The sequence below is a fragment of the Salmo salar genome, chromosome ssa01, assembly GCF_905237065.1.
Source record: "Salmo salar chromosome ssa01, Ssal_v3.1, whole genome shotgun sequence".
Classification (NCBI taxonomy): domain Eukaryota; kingdom Metazoa; phylum Chordata; class Actinopteri; order Salmoniformes; family Salmonidae; genus Salmo; species Salmo salar.
In genome coordinates this window covers 21,861,788-21,884,837 of record NC_059442.1, presented here as the reverse complement: position 1 = coordinate 21,884,837, position 23,050 = coordinate 21,861,788, and the positions used below count along the sequence as shown (strand labels likewise).

Genomic DNA, 23,050 nt, shown 5'->3' with positions numbered 1-23,050 from the left:
CATAGATGCGTGTGCCTACTTTACATTATTTCCAACAATCAGTGCTGCAAGAGTCCGTCCTTAGTGTACTTTCCACCACTACCAGACTTCTTTCTCTTTGTCCTCTTGTCATTTGATCCAAACATTTAATCACTGGTGATTTGTATCTTTTATTTGCTCTCTTTCCATTCATAATTTGGCCTGTGTGGTTTAGAAAGCGCAATTTGAGTCACTTCAGTGTCTATACCAAATTATTCATAGAATACATTTTTTTACATTTCCTATGATGAACTTAAATCTGCTGAAAGTTTGTCATATTTTGCTGTAGACCTTCAAAACGTTAAAATGCCACACGAGGAGGCCAGAGTCAGTTTAAACTGCGTTGAACCAACAATTTCACATAGGGCCTGGAAAAGGCTTGTGCCGACTGACTGCATGTGTGGGTATGGATGTGGGTACGCAGACCACAGGAGGTTGGTGGCACCTTAATTAGGGAGTATGGGCTCGTGGTAATGGCTGGGGCAGAATTAGTGGAATGGTTTCTATTGTTTCCAGGTGTTTGATGCCATTATATTTGCGCCATTCCATCCATTATTATGAGCTGTCCTCCCCTCAGCAGCCTCCACTGATGCAGAGCCACTGCGGCCCCTCATGTTGAGTTAATATTTTGTTGTGGCCCCCACCCCCATCAAAGTTGCCCGTACCTGCCCCAGGTAATAGATCATTAGAAATGCATTAACCTGTGAACATGAAAGGCCTGGGGATGTTCAATATGTAACTGACATCAGTCTGAGAGGGTCTTTATTGTTTCCTTCTCTGCTGATTTATGGGGAGAGAAATGCGCCCAGCGATGCCCGTAAATGTCCGGGGGCCGGCCTGCTCCTTCCCCCGTGTTGTGTGTGTGGTGATTTACCCTCTGTCTTTGTTGTTGGGGAAGTGGGGTGGTGGTTAAAAACCGTGTGGAAGAGCTCTGGGGCCACAGAGGCAACAAAAGGGCCCCTGGAACCCTGGAGTGCAGGGCTGGCCAGAGCAAACACACCCAGGAGAGGAGGCAGGGAGCAGGGACTTGAGGAAGGGCCAGGCATGCCTTTTGGCACAGAGGGCTCTCTGTCATGGCAACCCATCACCCTATTGTCTGTTTGACTGTCACACACCCTCAGTGCTACACTTTGCTGCGGCCTAGAGAAGGCTTTTCATTAAACCAGGCTAATGCTTTACTAGACTCTGCTTATTACTGATGTGTGTCTGTTTGAAGTCTCCTATGGAGTTATTGTAGTCTTTGGTATCCCATGGTAGATTTCTGACCTGGCTGGCACTGCACATTTGCTTTAATGTCTGTCCATGGAACATTGTCCAGAAATGAACACGTGTGATGTTGACTGTTATCCAACAATGTTTGGTGGTGGTTGTTTATTTGAAGGGGACAGGCTCTCTCAGTGGTTTACATCTCAGCAGACGGCCCTACTCTACTCCCTTCCTGATGTTCTTTACACAGCACATGCTCATGGACATAATTGTGGTTATTGTCATGGAGAGCCAGCTCCTTCAGAGGGCAATAACAAAACATAGGGTTAGAGACATGATCCGTATGCCTGGGTCTTTCTGTGACCACAAGGAAGACTACATTTTATATTTACAGCCCAAAATGGTCTACAGTCAGAATTGATATGGACAGTTCCATGCTTTTTTTCAATGGAAACATAGCAAACCATATGATTGTGTTATTTTCTTTCTCCTGATGTGACCTTTCAAGAATGGGATTTGTTCCCCTCTCAGCTGCCCCCACCATTAGCTGTCAGAGTTGTTTACCAGTGACAGAGGACTAAAGGGATGTTGTAATGTTACTCTCACTGGGTGGCACATATGGTCTCGAGAGGCATCTGCAACTCATCGCTCAAGTGAGTGTTGACACACTATGAAACAATAAAATATATATATATTTTTTAATCTAATGATAGAAAAGGAATTTCCTAATACATAGTGTGTTCATTTGTATAATGTGTTAAAGCTGAACCTATTTGGCTAAAGTGAAAGTACCTATGGACTTCAATCTTTTCAATAGTTAGTGCTTTAGGCCTATGTCAAGCTGGACATCTTGACGTATGGTTCTCCTCCCCATAAGTCCCTTGGAAGGCTGTGTGCAGCGAATGCCCATCGTTAATTCTGAAGTGCTAGCAACTCTCAGAGAAACACAAATGTTTCATGTCTTCTCTCGGCACATTTTTCTCCATATAAGGGCGCCTGGCTGTGACTTATCAGGCGTTGGTAATATCTGTGCTTATTGTCACATTCCACACGGCAGGAGAAGGCCGTTTACTGTCTGTAGGTAGAGGCACTGTTAGGGGAAACACATCATCTCTGCTTTCTCTCTCTCTCTGCAGTACATCCCAATCCTTACACATTGGAAAATTAGGTCCAATGCAGCCGTGTTTTATTTTCAATATCAAATATCAAATTATTTTCTGGGAAACAATTAAGTACTTTACCGTGATTGTTTTTCAATTAAAATGGTCCAAAAGTGTTTGCAAGCAAGAATTTGTCATAGCCAGACACAGGAATTCATGTTTTTGAGGTTTTCAGGTTTTCAGGTTTCCCTCACCACTCAGACTACTCCCATACAGTTCTAGAAAAATTATTGCTTGAGAAATTGGTATTTGCTAAGAAGCTATTTTTGTTTCTTTTTGACAATATTTTTTTATTGAAAACAATCACAGAAAGGTACTTAATTGTTACCTGAAATTATTTGATATTGAGATAAAAATGGCTGCATTGAACCTTTTTTAATTTAGTCAGCTACCATGGAAAATAATAATGTCATATGGTGAGGTTTTTTTCCCCTGTGGCTGAAATTATATTTGGCATTTGAGGCAATGGGAGAAGTGTGGCGTGTGCGCACTAGGGCTGGGCAGGCAATTCAGCAGTGTCTGGAGTAGAGCTATAAAAAGCAGGTGAGCTCAGGCTGGTGTCGACAGTGTCCTGACGGGGACTTCACCATCAGTCAGGTCACCAGGCTGCCATACCAGATGACTGGCATGACCACCACTTCCTGTCCCGTGGGCTCCCTCCCATCACAGGGACAACAAACCATAGTTTGACATTGGTTCACTCACAGGGGTGGGTGTACGGACCCAGATTAAGCCTACTCATGGACTGAAAAGCCCTTTCATATTAGTGGAGAGTCTCCATTGGGTCATTCCATGTCATTTCAGCAAGCCCTGACACTCACCATCTCCGATTCTTCTGAAACTGTTTCTATAGTTAGAAACTGATAAGATTAGCCTTCCTGAAACATTATTTTGTTGAAATGTAATTTGATCTCTGAGAAAATAAGACAATTCATTGCACCCAAATTGACCCTTTTAATTTATAGGATTCACATAATTTTCAACAATATAGAACCCAACTTCCGATTAAGACCAAACTTCTTCCTACCATTGAGTAAGACATGAGGAATCCAATAAAATGGTCAAAAGACACACACGGAACCCCCAACACCATTCTCAGCCCAACAACCAATATACAGTATCGCTTCTATATTTCTGACAAGTAAGCTGCAGCTGGGACTATTGCTTAAACATCCTTTGTAATGTATTTCCTGAGAATCTGGTGATGTTTTTTTCCCTCTGTTTAGAGAAATTAGTAATTGAAGTTGCATGCATTATTTACCATAAATTAGTGTGAAAGTACCATGTTTTGCCACTAGATGCCACTGTTCGTGCTACTGCCACAACACCCTTTAATCCATTTTGCTGGTCTATTGTGTTTATTAAATGGATCACAACATTTTGTTTGCAACTTTGGGTAGAAAACCAATAGCTTTTGCCGATTATGAAAATACATTATGTGGTAAATGGTGTGGTCAAGACAGTCCTCCATGAAAGCAATTCAGTTTGACCTTCTCTTGGGAGTGCTTCAACCCAACTCCTTGAAAAGTCAAAAAAATTGTAACTCTCTGAGAAGGCAATCCACATGGTGCAATTTTCATATGAAGACTTTTCCTACAGCCCAGAACGAGTGACTGAAATGCCACTCTGACATATATGTATACTGCTCAAAAAAATAAAGGGAACACTAAGATAACACATCCTAGATCTGAATGAATGAAATAATCTTATTAAATACTTTTTTCTTTACATAGTTGAATGTGCTGACAACAAAATCACACAAAAATAATAAATGGAAATCCAATTTATCAACCCATGGAGGTCTGGATTTGGAGTCACACTCAAAATTAAAGTGGAAAACCACACTACAGGCTGATCCAACTTTGATGTAATGTCCTTAAAACAAGTCAAAATGAGGCTCAGTAGTGTGTGTGGCCTCCACGTGCCTGTATGACCTCCCTACAACGCCTGGGCATGCTCCTGATGAGGTGGCGGATGGTCTCCTGAGGGATCTCCTCCCAGACCTGGACTAAAGCATCCGCCAACTCCTGGACAGTCTGTGGTGCAACGTGGCGTTGGTGGATGGAGCGAGACATGATGTCCCAGATGTGCTCAATTGGATTCAGGTCTGGGGAACGGGCGGGCCAGTCCATAGCATCAATGCCTTCCTCTTGCAGGAACTGCTGACACACTCCAGCCACATGAGGTCTAGCATTGTCTTGCATTAGGAGGAACCCAGGGCCAACCGCACCAGCATATGGTCTCACAAGGGGTCTGAGGATCTCATCTTGGTACCTAATGGCAGACATGCTACCTCTGGCGAGCACATGGAGGGCTTTGCGGCCCCCCAAAGAAATGCCACCCCACACCATGACTGACCCACCGCCAAACCGGTCATGCTGGAGGATGTTGCAGGCAGCAGAACGTTCTCCACGGCGTCTCCAGACTCTGTCACGTCTGTCACGTGCTCAGTGTGAACCTGCTATCATCTGTGAAGAGCACAGGGCGCCAGTGGCGAATTTGACAATCTTGGTGTTCTCTGGCAAATGCCAAACGTCCTGCACGGTGTTGGGCTGTAAGCACAACCCCCACCTGTGGACGTCGGGCCCTCATACTACCCTCATGGAGTCTGTTTCTGACCGTTTGAGCAGACACATGCACATTTGCGGCCTGCTGGAGGTCATTTTGCAGGGCTCTGGCAGTGCTCCTCCTGCTCCTCCTTGCACAAAGACGGGGGTAGCGGTCCTGCTGCTGGGTTGTTGCCCTCCTACGGCCTCCTCCACATCTCCTGATGTACTGGCCTGTCTCCTGGTAGCGCCTCCATGCTCTGGACACTATGCTGACAGACACAGCAAACCTTCTTGCCACAGCTCGCATTGATGTGCCATCCTGGATGAGCTGCACTACCTGAGCCACTTGTGTGGGTTGTAGACTCCGTCTCATGCTACCACTAGAGTGAAAGCACCGGCAGCATTCAAAAGTGACCAAAACATCAGCCAGGAAGCATAAGAACTGAGAAGTGGTCTGTGGTCACCACCTGCCGAACCACTCCTTTATTGGGAGTGTCTTGCTAATTGCCTATAATTTCCACCTGTTGTCTATTCCATTTGCACAACAGCATGTGACATTTATTGTCAATCAGTGTTGCTTCCTAAGTGGACAGTTTGATTTCACAGAAGTGTGATTGACTTGGAGTTACATTGTGTTGTTTAAGTGTTCCCTTTATTTTTTTGAGCAGTGTATATATATTCTTAATCCATTCCTTACTTAGATTTATGTGTATTTTGGGTATATGTTGTGTAATTTGTTAGATATTACTGCACTGTCAGAGCTAGAAGCACAAGCATTTCGCTACACCCGCAATAACATCTGTTAATCACGTGTTTGTGACCAATAACATCTGCTAAACATGTGTATGTGACCAATAAAATAGTGATTTTATTTAAATTGTTGTGACAACTCTAATATAATAATACAATTGTAAACCATTGCATTGTAGTCATATGTTTTTAAATAAAATTATTAGAAAACACCTGTATGTGATTAGTGACATTTACCATTAAACCGAACCCATTACCATTACGCAACAGTAAACAGTGTGTTGGGACTTTTACCATTCAAGACAATAAGAAAACATAACATAACATTGAAACCATTAGAACTGCTGTAGCCTAATGGTTTGCTTGTTCACCAGGAATGGTCGAACTAATCCATACTTTTTTTAAATCGGGAAAAACAGGGCTGTTTCCTGGGCAAAAATTAAGCCTAAGAGAAGGACAAACTGAATTGCTTTCATGGAGGACTGGCTTAAATTATGAGGATGACGGCACAATTTATTTAGATAACGAGCAAAAGTTATTAGTTGCGAAGAAAATGTTGTGATCCATTTAATAAAGACGAGACCAGCAAAGTGGATAAAAGTAGCAGGAACAATGGCATCTAGTGGGCGAAATGGGGTACTTTCACACTAATTTATGGTAAATAATGCAAGCGACTTCAATGGCTACTTTATCTGAATGGGAAAGAAAAATAACCAGATTCACAGGGAATACATAAAAAGCTTTTAGCCGTACCCTTATCCTACTCCTCCTCTGTTCCTCTGGTGATGTAGAGGTGAATCCAGGCCCTGCAGTGCCTAGCTCCACTCCTATTCCCCAGGCACTCTCTTTTGATGACTTCTGTAACCGTAATAGCCTTGGTTTCATGCATGTTAACATTAGAAGCCTCCTCCCTAAATTGGTTTTATTCACTGCTTTAGCACACTCTGCCAACCTGGATGTCCTAGCCGTGTCTGAATCCTGGCTTAGGAAGTCCACCAAAAACTCTGAAATCTTCATCCCTAACTACAACATTTTCAGACACGATAGAACGGCCAAAGGGGGCGGTGTTGCAATTTACTGCAGAGATAGCCTGCAGAGCTCTGTCCTACTATCCAGGTCTGTACCCAAACAATTTGAACTTCTACTTTTAAAAATCCACCTCTCTAAAAACAAGTCTTTCACCGTTGCCGCCTGCTATAGACCACCCTCTGCCCCCAGCTGTGCTCTGGACACCTTATGTGAACTGATTGCCCCCCATCTATCTTCAGAGATCGTGCTGCTAGGTGACCTAAGCTGGGACATGCTTAACACCCCAGCCATCCTACAATCTAAGCTTGATGCCCTCAATCTCACACAAATTATCAATGAACCTACCAGGTACCACCCCAAAGTCATAAACACGGGCACCCTCATAGATATCATCCTAACCAACTTGCCCTCTAAATACTCCTCTGCTGTTTTCAACCAAGATCTCAGCGATCACCGTCTCATTACCTGCATCCGTAATGGGTCAGCGGTCAAACGACCTCCACTCATCACTGTCAAACGCTCCCTGAAACACTTCAGCGAGCAAGCCTTTGTAATCGACCTGGCCCGGGTATCCTGGAAGGATATTGACCTCATCCCGTCAGTAGAGGATGCCTGGTTATTTAAAAAAATGCCTTCCTCACCATCTTAAATAAGCATGCCCCATTCAAGAACTTTAGAACCAGGAACAGATATAGCCCTTGGTTCTCTCCAGACCTGACTGCCCTTAACCAACACAAAAACATCCTGTGGCGTTCTGCATTAGCATCGAACAGCCCCCGTGATATGCAACTTTTCAGGGAAGTTAGAAGCCAATATACACAGGCAGTTAGAAAAGCCAAGGCTAGCTTTTTCAAGCAGAAATTTGCTTCCTGCAACACAAACTCAAAAAAGTTCTGGGACATTGTAAAGTCCATAGAGAATAAGAATACCTCCTCCCAACTGCCCACTGCACTGAGGATAGGAAACTCTGTCACCACCGATAAGCCCACTATAATTGAGAATTTCAATAAGCATTTTTCTACGGCTGGCCATGCTTTCCACCTGGCTACCCCAACCGCGGTAAATAGCACTGCACCCCCCACAGCTACTCGCCCAAGCCTTCCCCATTTCTCCTTCTCCCAAATCCAGTCAGCTGATGTTCTGAAAGAGCTGCAAATTCTGGACCCCTACAAATCAGCCGGGCTAGACAATCTGGACCATTTCTTTCTTAAATTATCTGCCGAAATTGTTGCAACCCCTATTACTAGCCTGTTTAACCTTTCTTTCTTTTCCAAAGATTGGAAAGCAGCTGCGGTGATCCCCCTCTTCAAAGGGGGGGACACTCTTGACCCAAACTGCTACAGACCTATATCTATCCTACCCTGCCTTTCTAAGGTCTTCGAAAGCCAAGTCAACAAACAGATTACCGACCATTTCGAATCCCACCGCACCTTCTCCGTTATGCAATCTGGTTTCAGAGCTGGTCATGGGTGCACCTCAGCCACGCTCAAGGTCCTAAACGATATCGTAACCGCCACCGATAAGAAACAATACTGTGCTGCCGTATTCATTGACCTGGCCAAGGCTTTCGACTCTGTCAATCACCACATCCTCATCGGCAGACTCAATAGCCTTGGTTTCTCAAATGATTGCCTCGCCTGGTTCACCAACTACTTATCTGATAGAGTTCAATGTGTCAAATCAGATGGCCCGTTGTTCGGGCCTCTGGCAGTCTCTATGGGGGTGCCACATGGTTCAATTCCTGGACCAACTCTTTTCTCTGTATACATCAATGATGTCGCTCTTGCTGCTGGTGAGTCTCTGATCCACCTCTACGCAGACGACACCATTCTGTATACTTCTGGCCCTTCTTTGGACACTGTGTTAACAACCCTCCAGACGAGCTTCAATGCCATACAACTCTCCTTCCGTGGCCTCCAACTGCTCTTAAATACAAGTAAAACTAAATGCATGCTCTTCAACCGATCGCTGCCTGCACCTGCCCGCCCGTCCAGCATCACTACTCTGGACGGTTCTGACCTATTTCGCAACAAAGCATCCTTCACTCATGCTGCCAAACACCCTCGTAAAACTGACCATCCTACCGATCCTCGACTTCGGCGATGTCATTTACAAAATAGCCTCCAATACCCTACTCAATAAACTGGATGCAGTCTATCACAGTGCCATCCGTTTTGTCACCAAAGCCCCATATACTACCCACCACTGCGACCTGTACGCTCTTGTTGGCTGGCCCTCGCTTCATACTCGTCGCCAAACCCACTGGCTCCAGGTCATCTACAAGACCCTGCTAGGTAAAGTCCCCCCTTATCTCAGCTCACTAGTCACCATAGCGGCACCCACCTGTAGCACTCTCTCCAGCAGGTATATCTCTCTGGTCACCCCCAAAGCCAATTCCAATTCCGTCTCTCCTTCCAGTTCTCTGCTGCCAATGACTGGAACGAACTACAAAAATCTCTGAAACTGGAAACACTTATCTCCCTCACTAGCTTTAAGCACCAGCTGTCAGAGCAGCTCACAGATCACTGCACCCGTACATAGCCCATCTATAATTTAGCCCAAACAACAACCTCTTCCCCAACTGTATTTATTTATTTATTTAGCTCTTTTGTACCCCATTATTTCTACTTTGCACTTTCTTCCACTACAAATCTACCATTCCAGTGTTTTACTTGCTATATTGTATTTACTTTGCCACCATGGCCTTTTGCCTTTACCTCCCTTATCTCACCTCATTTGCTCACATTGTGTATATATACTTATTTTTCTACTGTATTATTGACTGTATGTTTGTTTTACTCCATGTGTAACTCTGTTGTTGTTGTATGTGTCGAACTGCTTTGCTTTATCTTGGCCAGGTCGCAATTGTAAATGAGAACTTGTTCTCAACTTGCCTACCAGGTTAAATAAAGGTGAAATAAATAAATAAATAAAAAAGTATGAAGAAGCAATACTCCAAGCAGCAGCTCCTTACCGCTTGTCAGACATAAAGAGCTTATACTGTATACTGGTTGTTTGGGTGGGATTGGTGTGGGGGGGTCTGTGGTAGAGGTCTTCACCTGTGGTAGAGGTCTTCTGTTCTGAAATGGAGCTGAGGCTTTCCCACCCAGACCCATTTTTTTAAATATAGAGACCTGTTACAAATGGATCCGAGAACAACTAGACCTGTTCCATATAGACCTGGTCGGATCCAGACCTGATCTGAGTGAGGGAAGCAGCAGAAAAGTCATCTTTTAACCTACTTTATTAACCGGAGCTGATAAAGCGCAAGTGGGAGAGACTCAGTTCTAGTAGGCGGGAGGGGCCGCACTGTGAGCAAGTGACACAGGGAGTAGGGAGGGAGAGACGGCAGCCAACCAAGCCAACTCGCACTATAGTAGACCAATAGGTTATTTATCATCAAATATGTTTACGTAGTACCTGACTTAACTGCATCAAACCGTGAGACACTAACATTAGCTAGCTAGGCTAATTGAGGCTCCAGTGCATGCGCTTTCTCATCCTAAAGTTACATCTCCATTCAGAATATTAAGTAGCAGCCTACCTGTTGTCACTTGATCCTTTCCTTAACATTTTAATTCTGTAATTGTAATTCCATATTCCATTGATTAGATATCTCCTAACTTTTGCCACGCACGGCGGCTCTATGAATTTAGCCTATTGCTGCTTTTATGACTTATGATTGGCCAACAACAACAAGCTTACACGTTTCACTCATGAAAGCAAGTGCAGCGGCATGAATGATACAATTTCTCTCTCCCTCTACTGCAGCAGTCACATTACGATCTATACTGGTCTTTCCAGACAAGTCTGTTAAAATTACACATACCCATGACAATCATATCAGGTCTGACCCAGACCCGTGCCATTATCTAGAATTCTGGACCCTGACCTGCTCGGCTCCTGGATCAGATCTCGGGTACCAAAAAGTAGCAATCTGTCCCAGTATTTGATCTTTTACTAAACAAACATAAGTGTTGGTTGGTGGGACTGGTGTTCAGATGGAAGCCCATGGCCTATTCATGTTCAGGCTGACACCCCTAAACGGCTATAAATTGAAGCCTTTGAGGAGATTAATGTGTTGGTTCAAATTGAATTGTGTTTCTTGCGGGTCACGTTTCAAGGTTCATCCATGTGGTTTGTTTGGGAAAATGAAGATTAAATGAAGGTGAACATTTAAGCGATGTGCCAAATAAGCTCGCAGATTAAGATTTATCATGCAGAAGATGGAAGATTACGGAGAGAGAGAGAGTGTTCTGTCATGGAGTGGAGATTTACTCTGTGTGTGTGTGATGCACTAAAAGCAGGACTAGAGCTCATCAAAACTCAGGTAGATCATTGCTAAATACATTGCCAAGGCTGTAGACTGCAGCTATTAAGTGGCAGCTAATGTAACTACAGTGCAATATATGTGAAATAAGGTGTCATTTATCAGTCTGGTAAAAGCCCCATATCCAGCCCCAGCAGCAGGACTTGAGGAGGATTTAGGCCTACAAGCTGCAGTTATGGCTGAGCCCCTACATGGGCAGCTTCCATGGCAACAATGGAATAGGGGTATTGTACTTCAGGGATCGACCAACCAGGATGCAACACATCTGAAATGTTATGACAGCCTGAGGGCTACAGGTAACAGCCACAGGGGTGCCTTGTGTTCCTCTTCCTGTATCAATGCTCATCCTGTCAGCACACTCATCTCTCAGGGGATCCAGGGGTTCAATGAGGAGCATATACACTAACCAAGGAGCATGCATCTACAGTTGAAGTCTGAAGTTTAAATACACTTAGGTTGGAGTCATTAAAACTCGTTTTTTAACCACTCCACAAATTTCTTGTTAACAAGCTATAGTTTTGGCAAGTCGGTTAGGACATCTACTTTGTGCATGACACAAGTGATTTTTCCAACAATTGTTTACAGACAGATTATTTCACTTATAATTCGCTGTATCACAATTCTACTGGGTCAGAAGTTTACATACACTAAGTTAACTGTGCCTTTAAACAGCTTGGAAAATTCCAGAAAATTATGTCATGGCTTTAGAAGCTTCTGATAGGCTAATTGACATTATTTGAGTCAATTGAAGGTGTACCTGTGGATGTATTTATAGGCCTAGCTTCAAACTCAGTGCCTCTTTGCTTGACATCATGGGAAAATCAAAAGAAGTCAGCCAAGACCTCAGAAAGAAATTGTAGACCTCCACAAGTCTGGTTCATCCTTGGGAGCAATTTCCAAATGCTTGAAGGTACCACATTCATCTGTACAAACAATAGTACGCAAGTATAAACACCATGGGACCAAGCAGTCGTCATACCGCTCAGGAAGGAGACGCGTTTCTGTCTCCTGGAGATGAACGTACTTTGGTGCATAAAAGTGCAAATCCCAGAACAACAGCAAAGGACCTTGTGAAGATGCAGGAGGAAACAGGTACAAAAGTATCTATATCCACAGTAAACCGAGTCCTATATCCACATCACCTGAAGGCCGCTTAGCGAGGAAGAAGCCACTGCTCCAAAACCGCCATGAAAAAGCCAGACTACGGTTTGCAACTGCACATGGGGACAAAGATCTTAATTTTTGGAGAAATGTCCTCTGGTCTGATGAAACAAAATAGAACTGTTTGGCCATAATGACCATAGTTATGTTTGGAGGAAAAAGGAGGAGGCCTGCAAGCTGAAGAACACCATCCCAACCGTGAAGCACGGGAGTGGCAGCATCATGTTGTGGGGCTGCTTTGCTGCAGGAGGGACTGGTGCGCTTCACAAAATAGATGGCATCATGAGGAGGAAAATTATGTGGATATACTGAAACAACATCTCAAGACATCAGTCAGGAAGTTAAAGCTTGGTCGAAAATGAGTCTTCCAAATGGACAATGACCCCAAGCATACTTTCAAAGTTTTGGCAAAATGGCTTAAGAACAACAAAGTCAAGGTATTGGAGTGGCCATCACAGAGCCCTGACCTCAATCCTATAGAACATTTGTGGGCAGAACTGAAAAAGCGTGTGTGAGCAAGGAGGCCTACAAACCTGACTCAGTTACACCAGCTCTGTCAGGAGGAATGGGCCAAAATTCACCCAACTTATTGTGGGAAGCTTGTGGAAGGCTACCCAAAACGTCTGACTCAAGTTTAACAATTTAAAGGCAATGCTACCAAATACTAATTGAGTTTACATAAACTTCTGACCCACTGGGAATGTGATGAAAGAAATGAAAGCTGAAATAAATAATTCTCTCTACTATTATTCTGACATTTCACATTCTTAAAATAAAGTGGTGATCCTAACTGACCTAAAACAGGGAATATTTACTAGGATTAAATGTCAGGAATTGTGAAAAACTGAGTTTAAATGTCTTTGGCTAAGGTATATGTAAACTTCCGACTTCAACTGTACCTGTCAGTGCCAGGTGCACATGTGTACTTGTCTTTGTTTGTGTGTTTAGATGTGAATGTGACTGCATGTGTGTGTCAGGGATATGTACAAATATGACCACTAGTCCAGACGGGTTGAGAAAAGTCAGTGGAAGTTGCCATAGTGCAGCCTATCCCTGTGACATTAACTACTTCACCAGCCAAGCACAACAATTGTGATTGATATAGCCCAACCCTCCACTAGCCATCAGGCCTCAGTGACCGTCTACATCTATTGGAAGAGTAAATACAGCACAGCTGGGACGCTATTGGCTGAAGTGCTCCATTAGGCGCCATGTGTTGTCCAGTATTGTTCTCTGTGATGGATCCAGATGATGCAGTTCAGGGTGCACTTCTCTTCCCACCTGCTCATCAGTGGGGCTTCAATGCCTCATCTCCAACAACTCACCCTACCTTCTCTCTACCATCAGGGCTACGAGCAGGCACTACTTCCTAGTAACAAAACAGACCACAGTAAAATGTAACTTGTAGGGCTGCTGTTGTGGGTTAATGATAAAGCCTGTATTTTGTTTTGTCAGTCACCTACCATGCAGAACAGCCTACAGAGTCTCCAGCTCAAGGGTTCTATTTTTCTGGGAGATGTGAAGTGCTGTGGAGACTGACTGACTGAGAGCTTGGCTGCAGAAGCACTCATGTGGAATGTGATATGCATTTTCAGCCTCATTAACGCTGCTCTCTCTCTCACTCAAATTAGGAGCCTAGTTTGATGCAGGAGTGAGAGAAACTCGTTTTCCACCTCAGCTTCAGGCTTTGTCATGTTGGTTCAGTCATTTGGAGACCAATGTAAACAGTGAAGGCCTTGATTGCTCTAGGTCACCAGCAACCCTGGCATCCAAACCCTGAATGAGCTCGATTAGATTTTTATGAAATAGCTAAATGTTTCCAAGTCATGTTCCCTGGAGAGATGCCATCTTTAAGGCCTCAGCTGCTGTAGGAGAACCTGTTTATCATTGGAGGACCTTCGGGTAAAATTACTGCATAAGTGGCTAGTTTAATTTGCTTACAAACACAAAAACATACTGTTAGAAATGTCGAAACATTAATGGGAAACAGTATTTCCATCTCTGTATTCCTCTGGAACCCTAGGATAAGGGAAGGGGTCATGTGGCGGCCAGTAAAAAACAAAGTGTATTTGTCTGGGTGTGTTTGTCTGTGCCCTCCGGATATCAGAGGAGACCAGTTCTGTTTCTCACCACAGTCCAATAGTGTTTCTCTTCTACTCACGGTTCACCCAGTAGGTTGTTTACATACTCTGCCCAGAATGGGATGAAATTTAACTTCCTTATGTTATAAAATACCTTTTACCAAGACGAGTATGATTCTTCTGAATCTTTCAGTGCGGTCTTTTCTCTAACATATCATTAACATTATATCCAAAAAGTCAGATTTCGTAACCTAATACATCCAATAATAAGCACCAAGCTCTCGCAGCAACTTTTGAGGATTTTACACTGTTGTGGTGGTCGTCTGCAAAATTGTTTCCACAGGTTGCAGAAAGCAAAATTAACACGACACGAGCTGAATTAAATGTAAAAGGCTTTGAGAATAAGCTTGTGTTATGCTCAGTGCTCCGTTGACATTTCACAGAAATACACTTGTTTTTGTGAGAAATCTTTGAAAAATAACAGGAATTGCGCATTAATATGAAAAGCTACAATTTGAAAATACTACGTGTCTAACTAGCTTACCTCTATATTGTTTTATGTCCTCTGGATTCGAGAAGAAAGATGACGAGTTAAACCTTGAGCCTGTCAGTTAGCATTAATTCTCACACAGCATCCAGCCTAGCTGACTCAACGTGATTTTTGACCACTTTTTATCTGACCTCAATTGATTTAGTCACCCTACAAGGGTAAAAACTCCAATAACATTTGAACGGATTATGATAGAGACATGAGGTTTGGACCATTGCTTTTCTTAGAGGAGAATCTACACATTTAACATAATTTGACCCATTGGTCAAAAGATGCGTTTTTGATTAGACACTCTACACCCAGGCCAGAGCACTCCATCAAGGCTGGCCTTTTCTAGAATTGTTACATAAGACCAATTTACTCTGAAACGCTGTTCCCTGACCAGCAGGACATGGCTGGCTGGTTCTCCATACATCCATACCACCCTGACTGTCCCAGTCCCAACTTGCTCTACCCTCGGCTAGGTTTATTTTATCAGCAGTGATCGGTGTGGAGGGAAAACATTCAGTTCATTCCTCTCCAGGAATCAATGGGTCTGTACCAGCTGAGCTGAGCTAGGAGAAGGTGTTCTGGATAAGTGGAGTCAGATTTCCTCCTTGATTACTTTGAGTGCTATTGTGTGACACAGAATATATTTCAGTCTGCACCCTGCAGTGCACACAGTTCACCTGCTGATATTGTATTCCGCTTCATTTCAGCTCCCAGAGGAATTGTTCTCATGCAATTAATGGCTCACAATGGTTTGTGTTTCAGATAAAGAGTTGGGAAGGGTGCTACCTTTTAAACAGATCAACTGGGTAAATATTATCATTGGCAGGTGCCCCTCCTGTTGGTGTCCAGTAGCAGTGGAGGACTGTGCTGTGCCTTGGTGTTAGGCTTACTCCACTCTCTCTGGGGTCGGAAACAAAACGGATGTTTCCGGTTTTTGGGGATACAGTATTTTCAACCTAACTTCCATTTCCCTTTGAAAAACAGATGTGGGAACTCCACTCAAGCGTCTTTTTAGCTTAGGCCTACTCTGATCATGACTGACCCAGCCATTGGTGCAATATTCATGAATCTCATACCCCTAAATGAGGTCATCACAGACAGCCAAGCACTTCCATTCTAAATGCCTTATTTAAAAAAAATGTGTAGTCTAGCCAGAGATGGTTCACCGCTGTGCCACTGTTTAAGGCGTGACGGCTCCACATTGTGCCAGTTCCTTTAGATATGAAGCCTGTGATTTATCTCTGAAGCTTTACCTCCATAAATTAACACTGCATGGGAGTACAGTAAAGATGGGAAACAACCACTGTTGAGGAGACACAGTAAGTAACTGGTATGGTATGGTGTATAGTTGGACAGTACGGTATATTCCAGGCTATTCCTGTCTGTCGACATTCAGCTGTCATTTGATACGCTGGCTCCCAATCTGCTGCTGCACAATCCTAATGTTAAAGGTATGAGAGCTAAGAGGCAGCCTTCTTTAGAGACTCTGTCCAGCCACTGTCCCTTTTTAAGAGCAGAATGCTCGCCTCTCTCTCAGAACCTTGCAGTTGGAATTGTCCATACATTTGTGATGTAATGCCCCCCTCTATGCCCAGCCTGACACTCTGCTGCTCCTTAGGATTAGTGACTACAGGTCATCTCTCTCACCCCCACTGTCTCTCGTGGTTTGGTCCTCACTCAACAGGCCCTTTGTTGGCAGCTCCAGATGTGCCGGTCTGGAAGGGGGGAATGTGCGAGGGCACGGTGCCTTCAGTTTAGACTGTCTCTCTTGGGGAAAGGAAGGACTGAGTCACAGGCGAAGGGAAAAAAATCACATCCTGTGTACAATGAAACAACTGCTTGCCATTGGAGAAGTGTGTGACTGAGTGTGTTTTTTTAATAGAGAGATACCCTCTCTTCCGAAGTGGTATAGAGATGAGTGTTTGAGCGCTGCTTTTAACTGCATTCCACCCAACTGAATAATAGGAACTCTGTGTATAAACCTGTGGCCTCCCATAGACATCTCCTATGTAGATGGAACGGCTGTCACACAGCCATATTTTTATTTTATTTTACCTTTATTTAGCTAGGCAAGTCAGTTAAGAACAAATTCTTATTTTCAATGACGGCCTAGGAACAGTGGGTTAACGGCCTTGTTCAGGGGCAGAACGACAGATTTTTACCTTGTCAGCTCGGGGATTTGATCTTGCAACCTTTCGGTTACTAGTCCAACGCTCTAACCACTGGGCTACCTGCCGCCTCACCTGCCGCCCCATATGACTGTGGTTGAGATCTCCTCTATCCTCCACTTCTTAATGGAAACCCCATTGCCAACTAGTCATTATCTATCTTCCTGAGTTCTTTCCTTTTGTGATTCTTTGTGTTTCATACCCTCAGCACTTGTCATCTTTTACCAATAAAGATTACTCCACTGCAGTGCAATCCAGATGTGCTTGTGATTGAAAAGTAGAATGTTTACCAGTGAAGCGTTCATCTTATCTTATCCTTACACTGTCCTGCATGTAACTCAACAACTGCTGTGAAAAATAATTTATTCACAGTTTTATGATTAATGGAGCACACCCTCTCTGATGACACATACGCCTGATGTCACTCAGTCAGCCAATTGGTGCAACTGTGTCTGGGAGAGAAGACGTATGATTGTCTTACAGTACTAGGTGTAGGAAGTCTTCCTTTAAGTGAATATAGCTAAGCCCAGGCAGTAATATGTGTTGGCATTGGCTTGTTTCTGTCAATCCTAGCTTGAGCTTCAGTAGTCTATATAATGCAGAGTTAGCACAGCTTTTAAATGGCGGTTTTCCCCAGTTATCTGACATCCAATGCTTATTTCTGCCGAGTCTTATTATGATAGAATGATTCCATTAGGTATTATTTTTGTCCCTCTTAGTCATTCTGAAACCAACCTTATAGTCTGGCTATAGTCTGACTCCTGAGGGCTACTTTAGCCTGGCTGTTTGTTTCCAGTAGGATATGGTTGGGCTGGGCAGGGCTGGGCAGGGCAGAGCTGGGCAGGGCAGAGCTGGGCAGGGCAGAGCTGGGCAGGGCAGAGCTGGGCAGGGCAGAGCTGGGCAAGGCTGGGTTGGGCAGGGCTAGGCTGGGTTGGGCAGGGCTGGGCTGGGTTGGGCTGGGCTGGGTTGGGCAGGGCTGGGTTGGGCAGGGCTAGGCCGGGTTGGGCAGGGCTAGGCCGGGCTGGGCAGGGCCAGGCCGGGTTGGGCAGGGCCAGGCCGGGCTGGGCAGGACACTGAGGGAAAGCAGCAGGCTTTCTGGTTAGCAGCTCGTGTGGAGAGATCATCCTCGCTGAAAACGTGTTGTTCTTTTTTATACTAATAATGATATTTTACAGTAAATAGGTTCATATCCATGTCTATTTACCAATAATAACAGTGTAGCGAAAAGCCAGGAACTGCGGTTTCCTTACAGTGTCGCCTCAGTCCAAAGCAAACGTTATGGATTACTGCTGTTATTACTTTCTCTCTGGTTGGTCTGTTCTACTGCCTTCATTCCCCTGCTCTCTCTCTCTCTCAATTCATTTAAATGGAAGGGGCTTTATTGGCCTGGGAAACATGTTTACATTGCCAAAGCAAGTGAAATAGATAAATAATAAAAAATATCTAGTAAACATTATACTCACAAAAGTTTCAAAAGAATAAAGACTTCAAATGTCATTATGTCTATATACATTGTTGTAATGGTGTGCAAATAGTTAAAGTACAAAAGGGAAAATAAATGTAGCTGCTGTGATTGCACACTGTGGTGTTTACCCAATACATATGGGAGTTTATCGAAATTGGATTTGTTTTCAAATTCTTTGTGGGTCTGTGTAATCTGAGGAAAATATGTGTCCAATATGGTCATACATTTGGCAGGAGGCGAGGAAGTGCAGCTTAGTTTCCACCTCATTTTGTGGGCAGTGTCTCTCTCTATCAGTGTATTACCTTCATCTAATGGAGGTCTGATGGTTTGATGAGAGAGAAGGTTCTTAATGGAGGACCTTCTGGTCTTGGTCTTGGTTAATAGAAGCCATGTTAATACCCTCAGAGTATGTATTACACACCAGATGGCTAGGTCTGCTAGGTCTGACATGGCGACCAGAAAGTCGATGAGAGTTATTCTTCGTAAGTGGGGGGGGGGGGTTTAATGTCAGAGACCTGCCTGTTTCTGCTAATTATGCTATCCTATAGCGCCACAGGCTTCTCACAGCTAATCCCACTGGGTTTTACAAGAGTATTTTAACAAGCTTCCATACTCTACTCTCCCCCTCCCTGCCATGTGTCTGGACTGTTAGCTCTGCCAGAACTGTGCTTACATATTTATAACACACGCACATTACTTTTCTATGCTACAATTCCACAGTAGGCGCACACTCTCTCAACATGCCTTGCATCAGACATCCACACATTTATCAACATGGAGAAACTCATAAATGCAGGCATTCTTTACTTTAGATATTGCAGGCAGAGTTGGACTGTGCAACTGTCGTGTCTGATTGACAGTCTGTATGCTTTTCTAGTGATGTCAAATGTCCTTATTTCCTGTGCTTTCCTGTCATTATCCAACTTGGTGGCAAAACTTTTTCCCCTCTCCGGAGTCAGTCTGAGACTGGATGATAGAACACGCTATAGGCTAGTCTAAAGGTATACAACCTGGAGGTAGAGAGGGGGTCTCTCTCTCACACACACACACACACACACACACACACACACACACACACACACACACACACACACACACACACACACACACACCACCAGTGAGGAGCCAAACATAATTTTGTATCAGCAGGGCATTTGCCTGAGGGGGTTAAATAGCCCTCTCTATTTTCCCTAACCCCCCCCCACAGATTAAGGAATGAAATAAATACTCCGCTTGTGTTCTCATAAAGGATCATTTTGACCCCTGTGACCTTCACAGGCTGAAGCATCTGCCTGTCCATTACAGCCTGCTCTACAGGACCACAGGCCAGGCCCTCTCCATGGTGCATCTGCGAGCACACAGTAATACCATAATCCAATTCTTTTCTAGAAATTGGTATTTATGACTGGCGGATATTTATTTTTTTGCTGTCCTCTAAATGCTCCATTGTGCCGTAGTATTCAACCCCTGTGTGATATTGGTGTGTTTTCTTGTCAGAGTCCTTGTATGACTGTCTAACGAGCCTGGGTCTCATTGACATTCTTTGGGCTCTTCTTGGATGGGTTAATAATGGACTTGGCATCAGCTTTAATTCAATCATGTCAGTAAAAGGCTGCACATGTGGCACAGCTGCTAGTGCTTACCTCCTAGCTGAGGTGCCAGTCTGGTCCTGCATTAGCTTTGCCAGCTGCATTGTTGTCCATTTTTAAATGACATTTTTAATGGTTCTGTTGAGAGTGTGAAAGAGTTTGTTTTGCATGGATTTGTTTGACTGTGATGTGCCTTGTCCATAATAACCAGAAACTGTTGTTATTCTTTTCAACTGTCTGTTTTCCCTGCTTCTTTTCCCTTTCAACCCCTCAGGCAAGCCCAGTGCTGATTTGCCGTCTAGCAGCTATATTTTTAAAATAAATACCCATAGGCCTACATTGGAAGTGATAATTCAACAGTGAAACATCCTTTCATTTTAGCCTTACCTCTTCGGATTGGTTTTATGAAATTCCTGTGGACTGAAACCCTGGGGAGACAAAATGTGTTTCCAATTGGATAGAAGAAAAGCCTGAGGAATACCACACACACACACACACACACACACACACACACACACACACACACACACAAAACAGTAAATAGCATTGTATGATTACTGTGACACAGTTCTTGTGTGTAATCTGTGTTGCTGGTTGGACAGGGGGCATCTGCTGTATAGATGAGTGATCTCAGCCACACACACTCAGCTCTGCTATCAGTTATCAGCTTGTCAATGGAGTGCGATAGCATTCGTCTTAACCTTTTGCAATGTGTGATCGAAAATTCTTCATAATACAGAATGTGTGTGTCCATCCGTTGGCGTGTGAAGACTAGAGTTTTTGCCGGCAGGGTAACCCCTTACCTTCAGAGAGAAGCTCTTTAGAGACGGCTCTTGTGTGGTCAGCAGAATTCTTCAGTCTACGAAGCCCTGGCCAACACACATTCTATACCATAAATATGTTCACATTGCTGATCAGGTAGAGTGGACCAAATTTCTATACTATGCCTGTAGTACAGCCTGTACCTATCCACCTATCTACCAGGTGTAGGTACTGGACTTTGAATTCAATATAGCATAAGCATGGTATGTAAAAAGTTGAATAACACTTAGAATGATAAGCTCTGCCACCAGGTCTTTTAGCAAAGAGGAATGTCCAACTCTTTAGTAAACTGATCTCATTGCTGTGGTCCATTCTGGCCTTTAGGCTTTAACTAAATGAGTTTGATCAATTGCCTTGGTGAACAAACAAGGCACTCTGTTTCATTGATTGTGTTTAACTTTCCATATGTCCTCATTTAACACGTCTGTAAAGCTCGCTCACTCAATGGACTCTCATTGTTGCAGTCTAGTCTACACAGCGATTTTATGAGTCAAACGCTGCTGAAAGAGGATATGAATTGATGCTTTCAGATCATATATATATGAATTGATGCTTTCAGATATATATGATCTGAAAGCATCAATTCATATCCTCTTTCAGCAGCGTTTGACTCATAAAATCGCTGTGTAGACTAGACTGCAACAATGAGAGTCCATTGAGTGAGCGAGCTTTACAGACGTGTTAAATGAGGACATATGTGTGTATATATATATATATATATATATATACACATATACACACACATGTATATGTGTATGTATGTATGTATATGTCGATATTCCCTTGAGCAAGGCACTTAACCCTAATTTGCTCCAGGGGTGCCGTACTACTATGGTTGACCCTGTAAAACAACACATTTCACTGCACCTATCTGGTGCAATGAGAAGCTCAGCTACAGTGGAGATTTCCATGACCTTTCTGTGTGTCTGGCTGGCTCCTGGCTGGGACAGAGTTATTACTACACCGTATTACTGTATGACGTCTACTCATTTTGGGGGGGGTGTATTCCAGTAGTGGTATAGACCAGGTTCAGCACGTCATGGCGTGCTATCTAAACAGCTTAGATTAGTCGTGATGGATGGTTTATGTTGTAAAGGGCCTTTTGTTTACATGACTCTGATGTAGACCCTGAGCGTGTCTATCCAGCCAGCCATCTAGCTACAGCCTAGCCCCCTCCACTGAGGTCACCTGAAGTGTGTTACATTACATGCATGTGGAACAGCCACAGTTAGCTGCCCATGTTTATGTAGGCCTGAGACAACGTAATGCAGACATGGCAGGTTCTGGGAGTTTGACTCTGTCATTGCCTTTGCCCTACTTTTCATTTTTATTCATATATTTATCAATTCACATTTTTGATTCATTCAATTCAATTATACACAATCTGCTGGTGTGTCCCTGTCATATAACCTGGTGCCTCTGGGGACCTTACGATCTAGCCAGTGGTCACAAATTGGATCAAAGAGTGAATTGAGTGATTCATTGTCTGTGTGACTTGACTTTGGCTTTATTTGGAGCCAGAATGGTGATGCTTTTCCGTAATAAGGAGAACTGAAACCTGCCAACTGGAGCCATATCGGTAACATTTGGATCCTCTTGGTACAGTGGAGCTGGAACAGTTAACTTATCATCATTAACGTCAACTTGTCCTCCAGGATTCTAGTCCCACAGCCCCGCATGCTGCCAAACCTTCTCAGGGATGGTTCTAGGCCCTGGTCTGGATGTGTGAAACTGGGTCCAGGGCAACGGGTGCTGCTCTCAGCTTGGAGAGAGGCAGTTACTATGGGGAAGACCGCAAGGGCAACCCCCTGGTGTCAAGAATGTAGAGGGGATAATGAATTTCTCTGGCAGTGATGGATGAGCTACACACACACACACACACACACACACACACACACACACACACACAGCATCTGCAGAGTCTTTGGACATCCCTGCGCCATTGTGAGCCAGTGTGGCTGGCTCTCAGCTGGGACAAAGGCTTGGTGGTCTGCCCTGCTAGCCCAGATAAATGAGGAGCAGTTTATTGATAACTTATTACACTAACTTAAGCCTGATACACTCTTAACGATTAACATTGTCTTTCAAGCCGTCAATTAATTGATTTGTGAATTTATCGTTTTACATCTCTTTATATTATAGGATGGTGAACACAATGGTAACGATGTGTATATATGTGCA

At 43.8% G+C, this 23,050-nt stretch overlaps 1 protein-coding gene across 2 annotated transcripts in view; it reads left to right on the top strand.

Moving 5' to 3' along the window:
* Nucleotides 1-23,050, top strand: part of LOC106575182 (rho guanine nucleotide exchange factor TIAM2) — a 107,210-nt gene that overhangs the window by 571 nt on the left and 83,589 nt on the right. The gene's annotated exons all lie outside the window — the stretch shown is intronic.